This window comes from Nerophis ophidion, linkage group LG18, assembly GCF_033978795.1.
Source record: "Nerophis ophidion isolate RoL-2023_Sa linkage group LG18, RoL_Noph_v1.0, whole genome shotgun sequence".
NCBI lineage: Eukaryota > Metazoa > Chordata > Actinopteri > Syngnathiformes > Syngnathidae > Nerophis > Nerophis ophidion.
The window spans coordinates 48,146,221-48,164,633 of record NC_084628.1 but is presented as its reverse complement, the minus strand read 5'-3'; the positions used below and the strand labels follow the sequence as shown (position 1 = coordinate 48,164,633).

Here is an 18,413-nt window from a genome sequence, read left to right as displayed (position 1 = left end):
ATATTATATATATTATATTTATTATTATCATTGTTTGTTGTGAGCGAACTGTGGTGCTGAATATCCCCCAGGGATCAATAAAGTACTATCTATTCTATTCCATGTACATTAGATGGCAGTATCGTCCTGTTTAAGTGGGTCACAACATTGCTGAGTCGGTTCTCATGGAGCTGGAGGGGGCGTGGCCTCCAGCTCCGCCTGAATTTCGGGAGAAAATTTGGCTTGTGAGGTTTTCGGGAGAGGCATGGAATTTCTGGAGGGCTGGCAAGTATGACCTAGTCACTGCCATTGTGTCCTTGGGCAAGATACTTTACCTACCAGCTCCCAGTGCCACCCACACTGGTTTAAATGTAACTTAGATAATGGGTTTCACTATGGAAAAGCACTAAATTGTCAGGGTTAATTGTTGTTGAACCCCATGATGCAGAGATGGAGGCAGGCATTGGATAAGAAGACATGATTTAATTAAAACTAAGCAAGAACAAACAAAATGCACACACGTGGGCGGAATAACCAACTAAGGGAGTTAGCACTGGGAGCTAGAAAAACAAAAAGGAACTTTAGCATGGAAGCTAGTGGATAGCAAACAGAAAAACTGGAAATAACTAATGCTAACAGAAACAGTTTACCGCTACGACGACCAGGACAAAGTGTAGCATGACAGGTAGGGACTGTAACAAAATGACACGACAGGTAGCACGACAAGAGTGACATGTGGTAACGACAATGCAATACAATACAATGATCCAGCAACTGACACAAGACAAAGGAGGTACAAATAGGAGCCGGCTGATTGGCAACAGGTGTGGCCAGATGCCAGTCAGCCGCAGCTGAAGGGGAACACAGAACTCAGGGAACAAGACAGGAAGCAGACAAATTAAGAGCACTTGAAAGGAACTAAAAGACAGGAAATGCTAAACACAGGAAACAGACAAATGCAGAGGAAAAAACTAAAACATAGACAAACTGTCATAGATAAAATAATATAAATAACTTATCCTCACATCAGCCTTCTGACTGCCTTAGAATGGCTGCTTAGTCAGAAATGGCAGCACCACCCACAGTGTATTGTCTCTTAATGACAATTGTCATGCACAGGTCGCCTCAGCAAAGACGACATTGAGCGCATGGTGAAGGAAGCTGAAGATTACAAGGCCCAGGATGACGAGCAAAGAGAAAAGGTGTCAGCCAAGAATGGTTTGGAGTCTTATGCCTTCAACATCAAGTCCACTGTGGAGGACGACAAGCTGAAGGACAAGATCAGTGATGAAGACAAGCAGAAGATTCTGGAAAAGTGCCAAGAGGTCATCAGCTGGCTGGACAAAAACCAGGTATGTCTTGATACTTTTCTTTTTCCAACCCACTGTAAGTTAAATGTACAACTGATGATAACATTTTATGACATTCAGTCTGCAGAGAAAGAGGAGTTTGAGCACCAACAGAAGGAGCTGGAGAAAATATGTAACCCCATCATGACCAAGCTGTACCAGGGTGCAGGGGGTATGCCCGGGGGGATGCCAGGAGGTATGCCAGGTTTCCCTGGTGCTGGCGGCGCTCCCGGAGGAGGCGGAGCATCGTCCGGCCCCACAATTGAAGAAGTTGACTAAATTTCTTTGTGTTTTCTACTACTGAGATAAGTGCCACTTAGGGTTAATCGCTTTAACTTCCAGGGATCACCACTTTTGGTTTTATCTATGGTCAGCCTTTCAGCTAAACTACTTGAGATTCCTGCCTGGTAAACTCTCAAAATCTGTCTCCTTTTTTCAATAATTCATAGGCACATTATATGCATATAATATCATATAGTATAAAATAATATATGACAGGGGTCACCAACCTTTTTGAAAGCAAAAGCTACTTCTTGGGTACTGATTAATGCCAAGGGCTACCAGTTTGATACACACTTCAATAAATTGCCAGAAATAGCCAATTTGCTCAATTTACCTTTTATTAAGGGTACATTGTGTGTGTATATATATATATATATATATATATATATATATATATATATATATATATATATATATGAATGTGGGTATTTCTATGTCATTCCGTTGTACATTTTTTTTCTTTTTACGGAAGGGTTTTTGTAGAGAATAAATGATATAAAAAAACACTTAATTGAACGGTTTAAAAGAGGAGAAAACACAAAAAAAATTAAAATATAATTTTGAAACGTAGTTTATCTTCAATTTCAACTCTTTAAAATTCAAAATTCAACCGAAAAAAATAGCTAATTCGAATATTTTTGAAAAAATTTAAAAAACGATTTATGGAACATCATTAGTATTTTTTTCCTGATTAAGATGCATTTAAGAATGTTGATGACATGTTTTAAATAGGTTAAAATCCAATCTGCACTTTGTTAGAATATATAACAAATTGGACCAAGCTATATTTCTAACAAAGACAAATCATTATTTCTTCTAGATTTTCCAGAACAAAAATTTGAAAATAAATTGAATATACTTTGAAATAAGATTTAAATTTGATTCTACAGACGACACGATGAGTTGAGTTTATACCAAAATGGATACATGGATGATACAGCAGAGAATTGGGAGAATGTCATGTGGTCAGATGAAACCAAAATAGAACTTTTTGGTATAAACCCAACTCGTCGTGTTTGGAGGAAGAAGAATACTGAGTTGCATCCCAAGAACACCAGACCTACTGTGAACCATGGGGGTGGAAACATCATGCTTTGGGGCTGTTTTTCTGCTAAGGGGACAGGACGATTGATCCGTGTTAAGGAAAGAATGAATGGGGCCATGTATCCTGAGATTTGGAGCCAAAACCTCCTTCCATCAGTGAGAGCTTTGAATGGTTGACCAAATACTTATTTTCCACTATAATTTACAAATAAATGTTTTAAAATTCCTACAATGTGAATTCCTGGATTTTTTTTTCACATTCTGTCTCTCACAGTTGAAGTGTACCTATGATGAAAATGACAGACCTCTGTCATCATTTGAAGTGGGAGAACTTGCACAATCGCTGGCTGACTAAATACTTTTTTGCCCCACTGTGTGTATATATATATATATATATATATATATATATATATATATACACATATGTATTCATGTATATATACATATGTATGTCTGTGTGTATGTATGTATGTATTATACATATTTATGTATTTATATTTACACATGTAAGTATGTATGTCTACATACGTATGTATGTATGTATACATATGTATGTATATATGTTTGTATGTATGTATGTATACATATGTATGTATATATGTATGTATACATATTTATGTATGTATGTACACGTATGTTAAAGTTGAAAGTAAGTTAAAGTAGCAATGATTGTCACACACATACCAGGTGTGGCAAAATTCTTCTCTGCATTTGACCCATCACCCTTGATCACCTCCTGGGAGGTGAGGGGAGCAGTGAGCAGCAGCGGAGCCGCGCCCGGGAATCATTTTATGGTGATTTAACCCCCAATTCCAAGCCTTGATGCTGAGTGCCAAGCAGGGAGGTAATGGCTCTCATTTTTAAAGTCTTTGGTATGACTCGGCCAGGAATTGAACTCACAACCTACCCATCTGAGGGCGGACACTCTAACCACTAAGCCACTGAGTATGTATATGTATGTATGTTTAGATACATAAGTATGTATGTGTGACAGGTTTGTGTCGCGGGGTTCTTCAGGATGGAAGAATCACAGCAGGTCTTCAGGGGGACAATTCTTTTTAACGTCTTTTCACACAAAATTTCTTCTTTTGCTCATTCACCAATGTCTTTTCTTTTTCTTTTTCACAGAATTTCTTCTTTTTGTTCGTTCACCAAGTCTTTTCAGTCTTAGTTTGTTCACTCACAATATTTTTACTCTTCTTTGTTTCAAAAGTCTCTCATCGTGTGGTCTCTTCTGGCCCTTCAGCCCCGTCCTGCGGTCACCAACACTGCTGAATAGAGACAGGTGATTGTACAACTCCTTCCAGCTCCATGATACAATTTGTATCTATGTGTATGTATATTTATGTATACATATGTACTGTATGTATGTATGTATGTATGTAAATATACATATGTATGCATACATATGTATGTATGTATACGTATGTATGTATACATGTGTATGTTTGTATGTATGAATGTATATATTTATATATGCATGCATATGTATACATATTTATGTATGTATATACTGTACATGCATACATATGTATGTATGTATGTGTACAGATGTATGTATTTATGTATGTATGTATGTGTACATATGGATGTAGGTATATATACATATATGTAATGTATGTATGTATGTATTTACACATATGCATGTATTTTTAGATACATAAGTATGTATATATGTATGTATACATATGTATGTATTACCATTTACATAAGTATGTACGTATGATAACATTTGTATTTATGTATCAATACATATGCACATATGTATGTATGTAGTATCTATACATATGAATGTATCTATGTATGTATGTATAAATATGCATGTTTATACATATACATGTGTATGTATGTATGTGTGTGTATATATATATACATACATACATACATACATATGTCAGTATGTATGTATGTATGATGTCAATATGTATGTATATATATATACACATATGTCAGTATGTATGCATGTATGTATGCATGATGTCAATATGTATGTATGTATACATACGTATGCATGTATGTATGTATGTATGTCAGTATGTATGTATACATACGTATGTATGTATACACATGTATGTGTGTATGTATATATGTGTTTTGTCAAACTCTACACAAGGCCAAAGTCTTCACCCACACAGAAGGCCTCATGTCCAAATGTGAGTTTGGCTCCCATTTCCCCCCAGAGGACACAACTGGAATTACAGACACCATTTCCCAACATCTGAAGACCATCAATAATCAGGAAGGATCTCACCTGAAGTAATCACATCCACTCTTTTAAGTCTGCAGCTCCAACTCAAACTTCAGGCCAACAAACTCTGCTTGAGGACAATTTAGCAAATACAGAAGTGACAACACAGACCAGGATGGCTGACGGTGAGATGACTTTATATTATTTTCATGTTTGCATTTGATATGTTGATTTTATTTTAATTGCCAAGTGTTTGGTTGTTAAATGTTTAAATGTCAAATCCAAGCTGTGAAGGGTCACTATTTGTTCTTTTGGAAAAAGGGGAAACAAAGATTTGTCTCATCATTGGATTAAAACAAAGACTGAAGTCCCAGTGAAACTCCTGGTCTAAATGTCAAAACCCTTTTCAAGTTAGGGGAGAAAAAAGAAAAAAAACATAACTTGAGTATGTATGTATGTAAACATACGCATGTATGTATGTATGTATGTATGTAAACATACGCATGTATGTATGTATGTGTGTACACATACGCATGTATGTACAGATATGTAAGTATGTTCCTATGTATACATAATGCATGTATGTATGTACCAATAAGTACACATGTATGTTTGTATGTATACATATGTATGTATATATGTATGTTTGTATGTAAGTATACATACAAACATATGTATGTGTGTGTGTGTGTATACATATGTATGTATCAAGGTATGTGTATACATATGTATGTATATATTTATACATATGTATGTATATATTAGATTAGATAGATTAGATACTACTTTATTTATTCCTTCAGGAAAATTAAAATTTTCAGCACAATCCCATTCAAAATCAGACAAACATTATGTATACATATGTATTTATGTGTATACATATGTATGTATAGATGTATATGTATGTGAGTATACACATGTGTATACATATGTATATATACATATGCATGTATGTATGTATGTATACCTATGTTTGTATGTATGTTACATACATGAATGTTTGTATGTATGAATACTGGTATGAATGTATGTGTGTATAAATACATGTATGTATCTATGTATGTATGAACACATGTATGATTGTAAAGTGGGGCAAAAAAGTATTTAGTCAGCCAGCGATTGTGCAAGTTCTCCCACTTCAAATGATGACAGAGGTCTGTCATTTTCATCATAGGTACACTTCAACTGTGAGAGACAGAATGTGAAAAAGAAATCCGACAATTCACATTGTAGGAATTTTAAAGAATGTATTTGTAAATGATGGTGGAAAATAAGTATTTGGTCAACCATTCAAAGCTCTCACTGATGGAAGGAGGTTTTGGCTCAAAATCTCAGGATACATGGCCCCATTCATTCTTTCCTTAACACGGATCAATCGTCCTGTCCCCTGAGTAGAAAAACAGCCCCAAAGCATGATGTTTCCACCCCCATGCTTCACAGTAGGTGTGGTGTTCTTGGGATGCAACTCAGTATTCTTCTTCCTCCAAACACGACGAGTTGAGTTTATATCAAAAAGGATACATGGATGATACAACAGAGGATTGGGAGAATGTCATGTGGTCAGATGAAACCAAAATAGAAATTTTTGGTACAAACTCAATTCCTGGATTTTTCCCCCACATTCTGTCTCTCACAGTTGAAGTGTACCTATGATGAAAATGACAGACCTCTGTCATCATTTTATGTGGGAGAACTTGCACAATCGCTGGCTGACTAAATACTTTTTTGCCCCACTGTGTATGTATGAATACATGTATGTATGCAAACATTTATGAATGTATGAATACATGTACAGTATGCATAAATACATGTATTTATGTATGAATACATGTTTGAATTTGTATGTATGATTACATTTATGTATGTATGTATGGTAACATGTATGAGTACATGCATATATCTATAAATGTATGTATGAATACATGTATAAATGTATGTATGTATGAATACATCTATGTATGAATACATGGATAAATGTATGTATGAAAACATGTATGTAGGAATACATACAATGTATACATGTATTTATATATGTATGAATGCATACATGTATGAATATAAGTATATATGAAAACATGTATGTATGAATGTATGAATAAAATTATGTATGTATGAATACATGTATATATGTTTGAATATATGTATGAATATAAGTAAATATGAATACGTGTATGTGTATGAATACATGTATATATGTATGAATGTATTAATATATGTATGTATGTACGAATACATGTATTTATGTATGAATACATGTATAAATGAATTAATTAATGTATGTGAATATATACATATATGTATCTACGAATACATGTCTATATGTATGAATACATGAATGTATGTATGTACGTATGAATACATGTATGTATGTATTTATAAATTTTTGTATGTATGAATACATGTATAAATGTATGTATAACATGTATGTATGTATGTATGTATGTGTATCTATGTATATATGTATGAATGTATGTAAAGTATGTATGTATAAATACATGTATGAAAGTATGTATGTATGAATAAATGTATAATTGTATGTATGTATGAATACATGTATGTATGTATGTATAAATACATGAATGTATATATGTATGTATTTATGAATTTATGTATGAAGGTATGTATGTATGTATGTATATATGTATGTATGTATGTATGAATACATGTGTGAATTTATGTATAAATGTATGATTGTATGTATGTATAAATACAAGTATGTATGTATGTATGTATGAATGAATACATGTGTGAATGTATGTATAAATGTATGATTAAATGAATGAATGTATGTATGTATGTATGTTTGTATGAATACATGCATTAATGTGTGTATGTATGTATGTATGAATACATGTATGGATGCATACATGTATGACTGTATACATGTATGTTTGAATACATGTACTATATGTATGAATACATGTGTGAATGTATTTATGAATGTAATTATATATGTATGTATGAATACATGTACTGTATAAATGAATGTATGTATGAAAACATGTATGTATGTATGAATAAATGTATGTATGAATATATGTATGAATGTTTGTATGTATAAATACATGTATAAATGAATACATTTATGTATGTATGTATGTATGTAAGTATGAATACATGTATGTATGTATGTATGTATTACTACATGCATGTATGTATGAATGCATGTATGAATATATGTATGTATGTGTGTATGAATAAATACATGTATGTATGTATGTTTGTATGAATATATGTATGTATGTATGTATGAATAAATACATGTATGTATGTATGTTTGTATGAATGTATTTATGTATGAATACATGTATGTATGTATGTATGAATTATTGTATGTATAAATACATGAATGTATGTTTGTATGAAAAAATGAATGAATATATGTATGTATGGATACATATGTATGACAAAATGTATGTATGTATGAATATATGTATGAATGTTTGTATGTATAAATACATGTATACATGAATACATGTATGTATACATGTATGTATGTATGTATGAATGTATTTATGTATGAATACATGTATAAATACATGAATGTATGTTTGTATGAAAAAATGAATGAATGTATGTATTTATGTATGAATGAATGTATGTATGAATGAATACATGTATGTATGAATGAATGAATATATGTATGTATGAATACATGTAAGAATGTATGTATTTATGTAATAATGTCAGTATGAATACATGTATGTATGTATGAATGTGTTTATTTATGTATTAATGTCAGTATGAATAGATGTATGTATGTATGTATGAATACATGAATACATCAATGAACGTATGTATGGATGGATGCATGTATGTATGAATACATGTGTGAATGTACGAATGTATTTAAGAATACATGTATGAATATAATTATGTATGTATGTATGTATGTATGAATACATGTACAGTATGTATGAATACATGTGTGAATATACGTATGAATACATGTATGAATGTATGAATATAATTATATATGTATGTATGTATGAATGTTTGTATGTATAAATACATGTATATATGTATACATGTATGTATGACTACATGCATAAATGTCTATGTATGAATGCATGTATGAATAAATGTATGAATGTATTTATGTATGAATACATGTATGTATGAATTATTGTATGTATGTTAGAATACATGAATGTATGTTTTTATGAAAAATTGAATGTATGTATGTATGTATGAATAAATGTATGTATGAATATATGTATGAATGTTTGTATGTATAAATACATGTATGAATGAATACATGTAAGAATTTATGTATGTATTTATGTAATAATGTCAGTATGTATGTATGTAAGTATGAATACATGTATACACGTATGTATGTATGGCTACATGCATAAATGTCTGTATGTATGAATGCATGTATGAATATATGTATGTATGTATGAATAAATATAATATATGAATAAATAAAAATGGGCTTCACGGTGGGAGAGGGGTTAGTGCGTCTGCCTCACAATACGAAGTTCCTGCAGTCCTGGGTTCAAATCCAGGCTCGGGATCTTTCTGTGTGGAGTTTGCATGTTCTCCCCGTGAATGCGTGGGTTCCCTCCGGGTACTCCGGCTTCCTCCCACCTCCAAAGACATGCACCTGGGGATAGGTTGATTGGCAACACTAAATTGGCCCTAGTGTTTGAATGTGAGTGTGAATGTTGTCTGTCTATCTGTGTTGGCCCTGCGATGAGGTGGCGACTTGTCCAGGGTGTACCCTGCCTTCCGCCCGATTGTAGCTGAGATAGGCGCCAGCGCCCCCCGCGACCCCGAAAGGGAATAAGCGGTAGAAAATGGATGAATGTATAAATAAATACATGTATGTATGTATGTTTGTATGAATGTATTTATGTATGAATACATGTATGTATGTATGAATGTATAAATACATGAATGTATGTTTGAATGAAAAAATGAATGAATGTATGTATGTATGTATGTATGTATGTATGAATGAATGTATGTATGAATGAATGAATAAATGTATGAATGAATACATGTATGAATTAATGTATGTATGTATGAATACATGTATGTATAAATACATGTATGAATGAATACAAGAATTTATGTATGAATGTATAATGTATAATGTAGTAATCTCAGTATGTATGTATATATGAATACATGTATGTATGTGTTTATGTATTAATGTCAGTATGAATACATGAATGTATGAATACATGAATACATACATGAATGTATGTATGTATGGATGCATGTATGTATGTATTTATGTATTAATGTCGGTATGAATAGATGTATGTATGTATGAATACATGTATGTATGTATGGATGCATACATGTATGTATGAATACATGTGTGAATGTACGAATGTATGTAGGAATACATGTATGAATATAATTATATATGTATGTATGTATGAATACATGTACAGTATGTATGAATACATGTATGAATGTATGAATATAATTATATATGTATGAATAAATGTATGTATGTATGAATACATGTATGAATGTTTATGTATAAATACATGTATAAATGTACGTATGTATGTATGACTACATGCATAAATGTCTGCATGTATGAATATATGTATGTATGTATGAATGAATGTATGTATGTATGAATTATTGTATGTACAAATACATGAATGTATGTTTGTATGAAAAAATGAATGAATGAATGTATGTATGAATACATATATATATGTATGTATGTATATATATATATATATATATATATATATATATATATATATATATACATAGTGTGTATGTATGTATGCATGAATACATGTATGTATGCATGAATACATGTATGTATGTATGTATGTATGCATGAATACATGTATGTATGCATGAATACATGTATGTATGCATGTATTAATGTATGTATGAATACATGTATGAATGTTTGAATGTATAAATGTATGTATGAATACATGTATGTGTATGTATGAAGACATGTATGTATGAATGTATGTATGTGTAAATGAATACATGCATAAATATATGCATGTATGAATACATGCATAAATGTATGTATGTATGAAAACATGCATGTATGGATGTATTTATGAATACATGTATGTATGTATGAATATATGTATGTCTGAATACGTGTATAAATGTATGTATTTATGCATATATGTATGTATGATTGTATAAATGTATGTATGTGTGAATACATGTATGTATGACTACATGTGTGAATGTATGAATGTATGTATGTATGAATACATGTATGAATTGAAGTGTGAATATATGAATGTATGTATGTATGAATACATGTATGTATGAATACATGTATGAATGTATGTAGGTATGAATACATGTATGAATAAATTTATGAATGTATGTATATATGTATGTATGAATGAATACATGTATGTATTTAACTATGTATGTATGTATGAATACATGTATGAGTGTATGAATGTACTTATGTATGTATGTATGAATACATGTATGTATGTATGAATACATGCATACATATATGTATGTATGTATGAATACATGAATGAATCCATACATGTATGATTGTATGAATAGATGTATGTATGAATACATGAATGTATGTATGTATGAATACATGTATGTATGTATGAATACATGTATGTATGTATGAATACATGCATAATTGTATATATGTATGTATGAATACATGCATAATTGTATGTATGTATGTATGAATACATGCATAATTGTATGTATGTATGTATGTGTGTATGAATACTTGTTTGAATAATGTATGTATTAATACATGTATGAATACATGTATAAATGCATACATGTATGATTTTATGTATGTATGTATGTATGCATACATGTATGTATGTATGAATACATGAATGAATGCATACATGTATGATTGTATAAATGTATGTATGTATGAATACATGTATGTATGTATGTATGACTACATGTGTGAATGTATGTATGTATGAATACATGTTTGAATGTATGAATATAATTATGTATGTATGTACGTATGTATGAATACATGTATTTATGTATGAATACATGTATACATGTATGTATGTATGAATACATGTATGAATTTATGTATGTATGAATACAAGTATAAATGTATGTATGAATACATGTTTGCTTGTATATATGTATGAATACATGTATGAATGTACGTATGTATGTATGTATGTATGTATGAATGTTTGAATGTATTAATGTATGTATGAATACATGTATATATGTATGTATGAATGTTTGAATGTATTAATGTATGTATGAATACATGTATGTATGTATGTATGAATACATGTTTGCTTGTATTAATGTATGTATGTATATATGTATGAATGTACGTATGTATGAATACATGTATGTATGAATGTTTGAATGTATTAATGTATGTATGAATACATGTATAAATGTATGTATGAATAAATGAATACATGTATGTATGTTTTTATGTATGAATACATGTATGAATGTATGTATGTATGAATACATGCATAAATGTATGACTACATGTATGAATGTATTAATGTATGTATGAATATATGTATAAATGTATGTATGAATAAATGCATACATGTATGTTTGTATGTATGAATACATGTATGAATATACTTATGTATGTATGTATGAATACATGTATGTATGAATACATGTATGCATGTATGAATACATGTATTAATGTATGTATGTATTTATGTATGCATGAATACATGTATGTATGTGTATTTTTATATGTATGTCAGTATGAAAACATGTATGTATGTATGTATGTATGAATACATGCATGAATGTATGTATGTATGAATACATGCATGAATGTATGTATGTATGAATACATGCATGAATGTATGTATGTATGATTGTATGTATGTATGTTTGTATGTATGAATACATGTATGAATGTATGACTACATATATGAATGTTTGAATGTATTAATGTATGTATGAATATATGTATGAATGTATACATGTATGTATGAATACATGTATGTATGTTTGTATGAATATATGTATGAATGTATGAATTTACTTATGTATGTAGGTATGAATACATGTATTAATGTATGCATGTATGTATGTATGTATGAATGTATTCATGTATGTATGAATAAATACATAAATGTATGTATGTGTATGTTTATATGTATGTCAGTATGAAAACATGTATGTATGTATGTATGAATACATGCATGTATGTATGTATGAATACATGCATGTATGTATGTATGAATACATGCATGTATGTATGTATGAATACATGCATGTATGTATGTATGAATACATGCATGTATGTATGTATGAATACATGCATGAATGTATTTATGTATGAATACATGCATGTATGTATGTATGAATACATGCATGTATGTATGTATGAATGCATGTATGTATGTATGAATACATGCATGTATGTATGAATACATGCATGTATGTATGAATACATGCATGTATGTATGAATACATGCATGTATGTATGAATACATGCATGTATGTATGAATACATGCATGTATGTATGAATACATGCATGTATGTATGAATACATGCATGTATGTATGAATACATGCATGTATGTATGAATACATGCATGTATGTATGAATACATGCATGTATGTATGAATACATGCATGTATGTATGAATACATGCATGTATGTATGAATACATGCATGTATGTATGAATACATGCATGTATGTATGAATACATGCATGTATGTATGAATACATGCATGTATGTATGAATACATGCATGTATGTATGAATACATGCATGTATGTATGAATACATGCATGTATGTATGAATACATGCATGTATGTATGAATACATGCATGTATGTATGTATGTATGAATACATGCATGTATGTATGTATGAATACATGCATGTATGCATGTATGTATGTATGAATACATGCATGTATGTATGTATGAATACATGCATGTATGTATGAATACATGCATGTATGTATGTATGAATACATGCATGCATGTATGTATGAATACATGCATGCATGTATGTATGAATACATGCATGCATGTATGTATGAATACATGCATGCATGTATGTATGAATACATGCATGCATGTATGTATGAATACATGCATGCATGTATGTATGAATACATGCATGTATGTATGTATGAATACATGCATGTATGTATGTATGAATACATGCATGTATGTATGTATGAATACATGCATGTATGTATGTATGAATACATGCATGTATGTATGTATGAATACATGCATGTATGTATGAATACATGCATGTATGTATGTATGAATACATGCATGTATGTATGTATGAATGCATGCATGTATGTATGTATGAATGCATGCATGTATGTATGTATGAATGCATGCATGTATGTATGAATACATGCATGTATGTATGAATACATGCATGTATGTATGAATACATGCATGTATGTATGAATACATGCATGTATGTATGAATACATGCATGTATGTATGAATACATGCATGTATGTATGAATACATGCATGTATGAATACATGCATGTATGAATACATGCATGTATGAATACATGCATGTATGAATACATGCATGTATGAATACATGCATGTATGTATGTATGAATACATGCATGAATGTATGTATGAATACATGCATGTATGTATGAATACATGCATGAATGTATGTATGAATACATGCATGTATGTATGAATACATGCATGAATGTATGTATGTATGAATACATGTATGTATGTATGTATGTATGAATACATGTATGTATGTATGAATACATGCATGTATGTATGTATGAATACATGCATGTATTCATACATACATACATGCATGTATTCATACATACATACATGCATGTATGTATGTATGAATACATGCATGAATGTATGTATGAATACATGCATGTATGTATGAATACATGCATGAATGTATGTATGAATACATGCATGTATGTATGAATACATGCATGAATGTATGTATGTATGAATACATGTATGTATGTATGAATACATGCATGTATGTATGTATGAATACATGCATGTATGTATGTATGAATACATGCATGTATGTATGTATGAATACATGCATGTATGTATGTATGAATACATGCATGTATGTATGTATGAATACATGCATGTATGAATGTATGTATGAATACATGCATGTATGAATGTATGTATGAATACATGCATGTATGAATGTATGTATGAATACATGCATGTATGTATGTATGTATGTATGTATGAATACATGCATGTATGAATACATGCATGTATGTATGTATGTATGTATGAATACATGCATGTATGTATGTATGTATGAATACATGCATGTATGTATGTATGTATGAATACATGCATGTATGTATGTATGAATACATGCATGTATGTATGTATGTATGAATACATGCATGTATGTATGTATGAATACATGCATGTATGTATGTATGTATGAATACATGCATGTATGTATGTATGTATGAATACATGCATGAATGTATGTATGTATGAATACATGCATGAATGTATGTATGTATGAATACATGCATGAATGTATGTATGTATGAATACATGCATGAATGTATGTATGTATGAATACATGCATGAATGTATGTATGTATGAATACATGCATGAATGTATGTATGTATGAATACATGCATGAATGTATGTATGTATGAATACATGCATGTATGTATGTATGTATGAATACATGCATGTATGTATGTATGTATGAATACATGCATGTATGTATGTATGTATGAATACATGCATGTATGTATGTATGTATGAATACATGCATGTATGTATGTATGCATGAATACATGCATGTATGTATGTATGCATGAATGTATGTATGTATGTATGAATACATGCATGAATGTATGTATGTATGAATACATGCATGAATGTATGTATGTATGAATACATGCATGAATGTATGTATGTATGAATACATGCATGAATGTATGTATGAATACATGCATGAATGTATGTATGTATGAATACATGCATGAATGTATGTATGTATGAATGTATGTATGTATGAATACATGTATGAATGCATACATGTATGATTATATGAATCAATGTATGAATGCATACATGTATTAATGTATGTATGTATGTATGAAAACATGTATGTTGAATGTATTCATGTATGTATGAATAAATACATAAATGTATGTATGTATGTGTATGTTTATATGTATGTCAGTATGAAAACATGTATGTATGTATGTATGAATACATGCATGAATGTATGTATGTATGAATACATGCATGAATGTATTCATGCATGAATACATGCATGAATGTATGCATGTATGAATACATGTATGATTGCACACATGTATGATTATATGAATCAATGTATGAATGTATGTATGTATGAATACATGTATGTATGTATGTATGTATGTATGTATGTATGTATGTATGAATAAATGCATAATTGTATGAATACATGCATAATTGTATGTATGTATGTATTAATACATGCATAAATGTATGTATGTATGTATGTATGTTTGTATGAATGTATAAATGTATGTATGATTACATGCATAATTGTATGATTGTATGTATGTATGAATACATGCATGAATGTATGTATGTATGATTGTATGTATGTATGTATGTTTGTATGTATGAATACATGTGTGAATGTTTGAATGTACTAATGTATGTATGAATGTATAAATGTATGTATGAATACATGTATGTATGTTTGTATGAATGTATGTATGAATATATGTATGAATGTATGAATATACTTATGTATGTATGAATACATGTATTAATGTATGTATGCATGTATGAATACATGTATTAATGTATGCATGTATGTATGTATGAAAACATGTATGTATGAATGTATTCATGTATGTATGAATAAATACATAAATGTATGTGTGTATGTTTATATGTATGTCAGTATGAAAACATGTATGTATGTATGTCAGTATGAAAACATGCATGTATGTATGTATGAATACATGCATGTATGTATGTATGTATGAATACATGCATGTATGTATGTATGTATGAATACATGCATGTATGTATGTATGTATGAATACATGCATGAATGTATGTATGTATGTATGAATACATGCATGAATGTATGTATGTATGAATACATGCATGAATGTATGTATGTATGTATGAATACATGCATGAATGTATGTATGTATGAATACATGCATGAATGTATGTATGTATGAATACATGCATGAATGTATGTATGTGTGAATACATGCATGTATGTATGTGTGAATACATGCATGTATGTATGTGTGAATACATGCATGTATGTATGTGTGAATACATGCATGAATGTATGTATGTGTGAATACATGCATGAATGTATGTATGTGTGAATACATGCATGAATGTATGTATGTATGAATGCATGCATGTATGTATGTATGAATGCATGCATGAATGTATGTATGTATGAATACATGCATGAATGTATGTATGTATGAATACATGCATGAATGTATGTATGTATGACTACATGCATGAATGTATGTATGTATGTATGTATGAATACATGCATGAATGTATGTATGTATGAATACATGCATGCATGTATGTATGTATGAATACATGCATGCATGTATGTATGTATGAATACATGCATGCATGTATGTATATATGAATACATGCATACATGTATGTATGTATGAATGTATGTATGTATGTATGTATACATGTATTAATGTATGCATGCATGTATGTATGTATGAAAACATGTATGTTGAATGTATTCATGTATGTATGAATAAATACATATATGTATGAATACATGCATGTATTCATACATACATATATGTATTTATTCATACATACATGAATACATTCAACATACATGTTTTCATACATACATACATGCATGCATACATTAATACATGTATACATACATACATACATACATTCATACATACATACATGTATGCATGTATTCATATATACATACATGCATGCATGCATACATGTATGTATGTTTGTATGAATGTATGTATGAATATATGTATGAATGTATGAATATACTTATGTATGTATGAATACATGTATTAATGTATGTATGTATGTATGTATGAATACATGTATTAATGTATGCATGTATGTATGTATGAAAACATGTATGTATGAATGTATTCATGTATGTATGAATAAATACATAAATGTATGTATGTGTATGTTTATATGTATGTCAGTATGAAAACATGTATGTATGTATGTATGTATGAATACATGCATGTATGTATGTATGTATGTATGAATACATGCATGTATGTATGTATGTATGTATGTATGAATACATGCATGTATGTATGAATACATGCATGTATGTATGTATGAATACATGCATGTATGTATGTATGAATACATGCATGTATGTATGTATGTATGAATACATGTATGTATGAATACATGCATGTATGTATGTATGTATGAATACATGTATGTATGAATACATGCATGTATGTATGTATGAATACATGCATGTATGTATGTATGAATACATGTATGTATGTATGTATGTATGAATACATGCATGTATGTATGTATGAATACATGCATGTATGTATGTATGTATGAATGCATGTATGTATGTATGTATG

At 30.0% G+C, this 18,413-nt stretch overlaps 1 long non-coding RNA gene and 1 pseudogene across 1 annotated transcript in view; both read left to right on the top strand.

Moving 5' to 3' along the window:
• Positions 1-2,886, top strand: part of LOC133537277 (heat shock cognate 71 kDa protein-like) — a 21,599-nt pseudogene extending 18,713 nt beyond the window's left edge.
• A 344-nt stretch (positions 2,887-3,230) lies between these two features.
• The window catches only part of LOC133537276 (uncharacterized), a 47,348-nt gene continuing 32,165 nt past the window's right edge, over positions 3,231-18,413 (top strand). The window contains exons 1-2 of the long non-coding RNA XR_009802646.1: positions 3,231-3,939; positions 4,835-5,027. This is a non-coding gene — a long non-coding RNA (uncharacterized LOC133537276). The remainder of the gene's footprint in view (positions 3,940-4,834; positions 5,028-18,413) is intronic.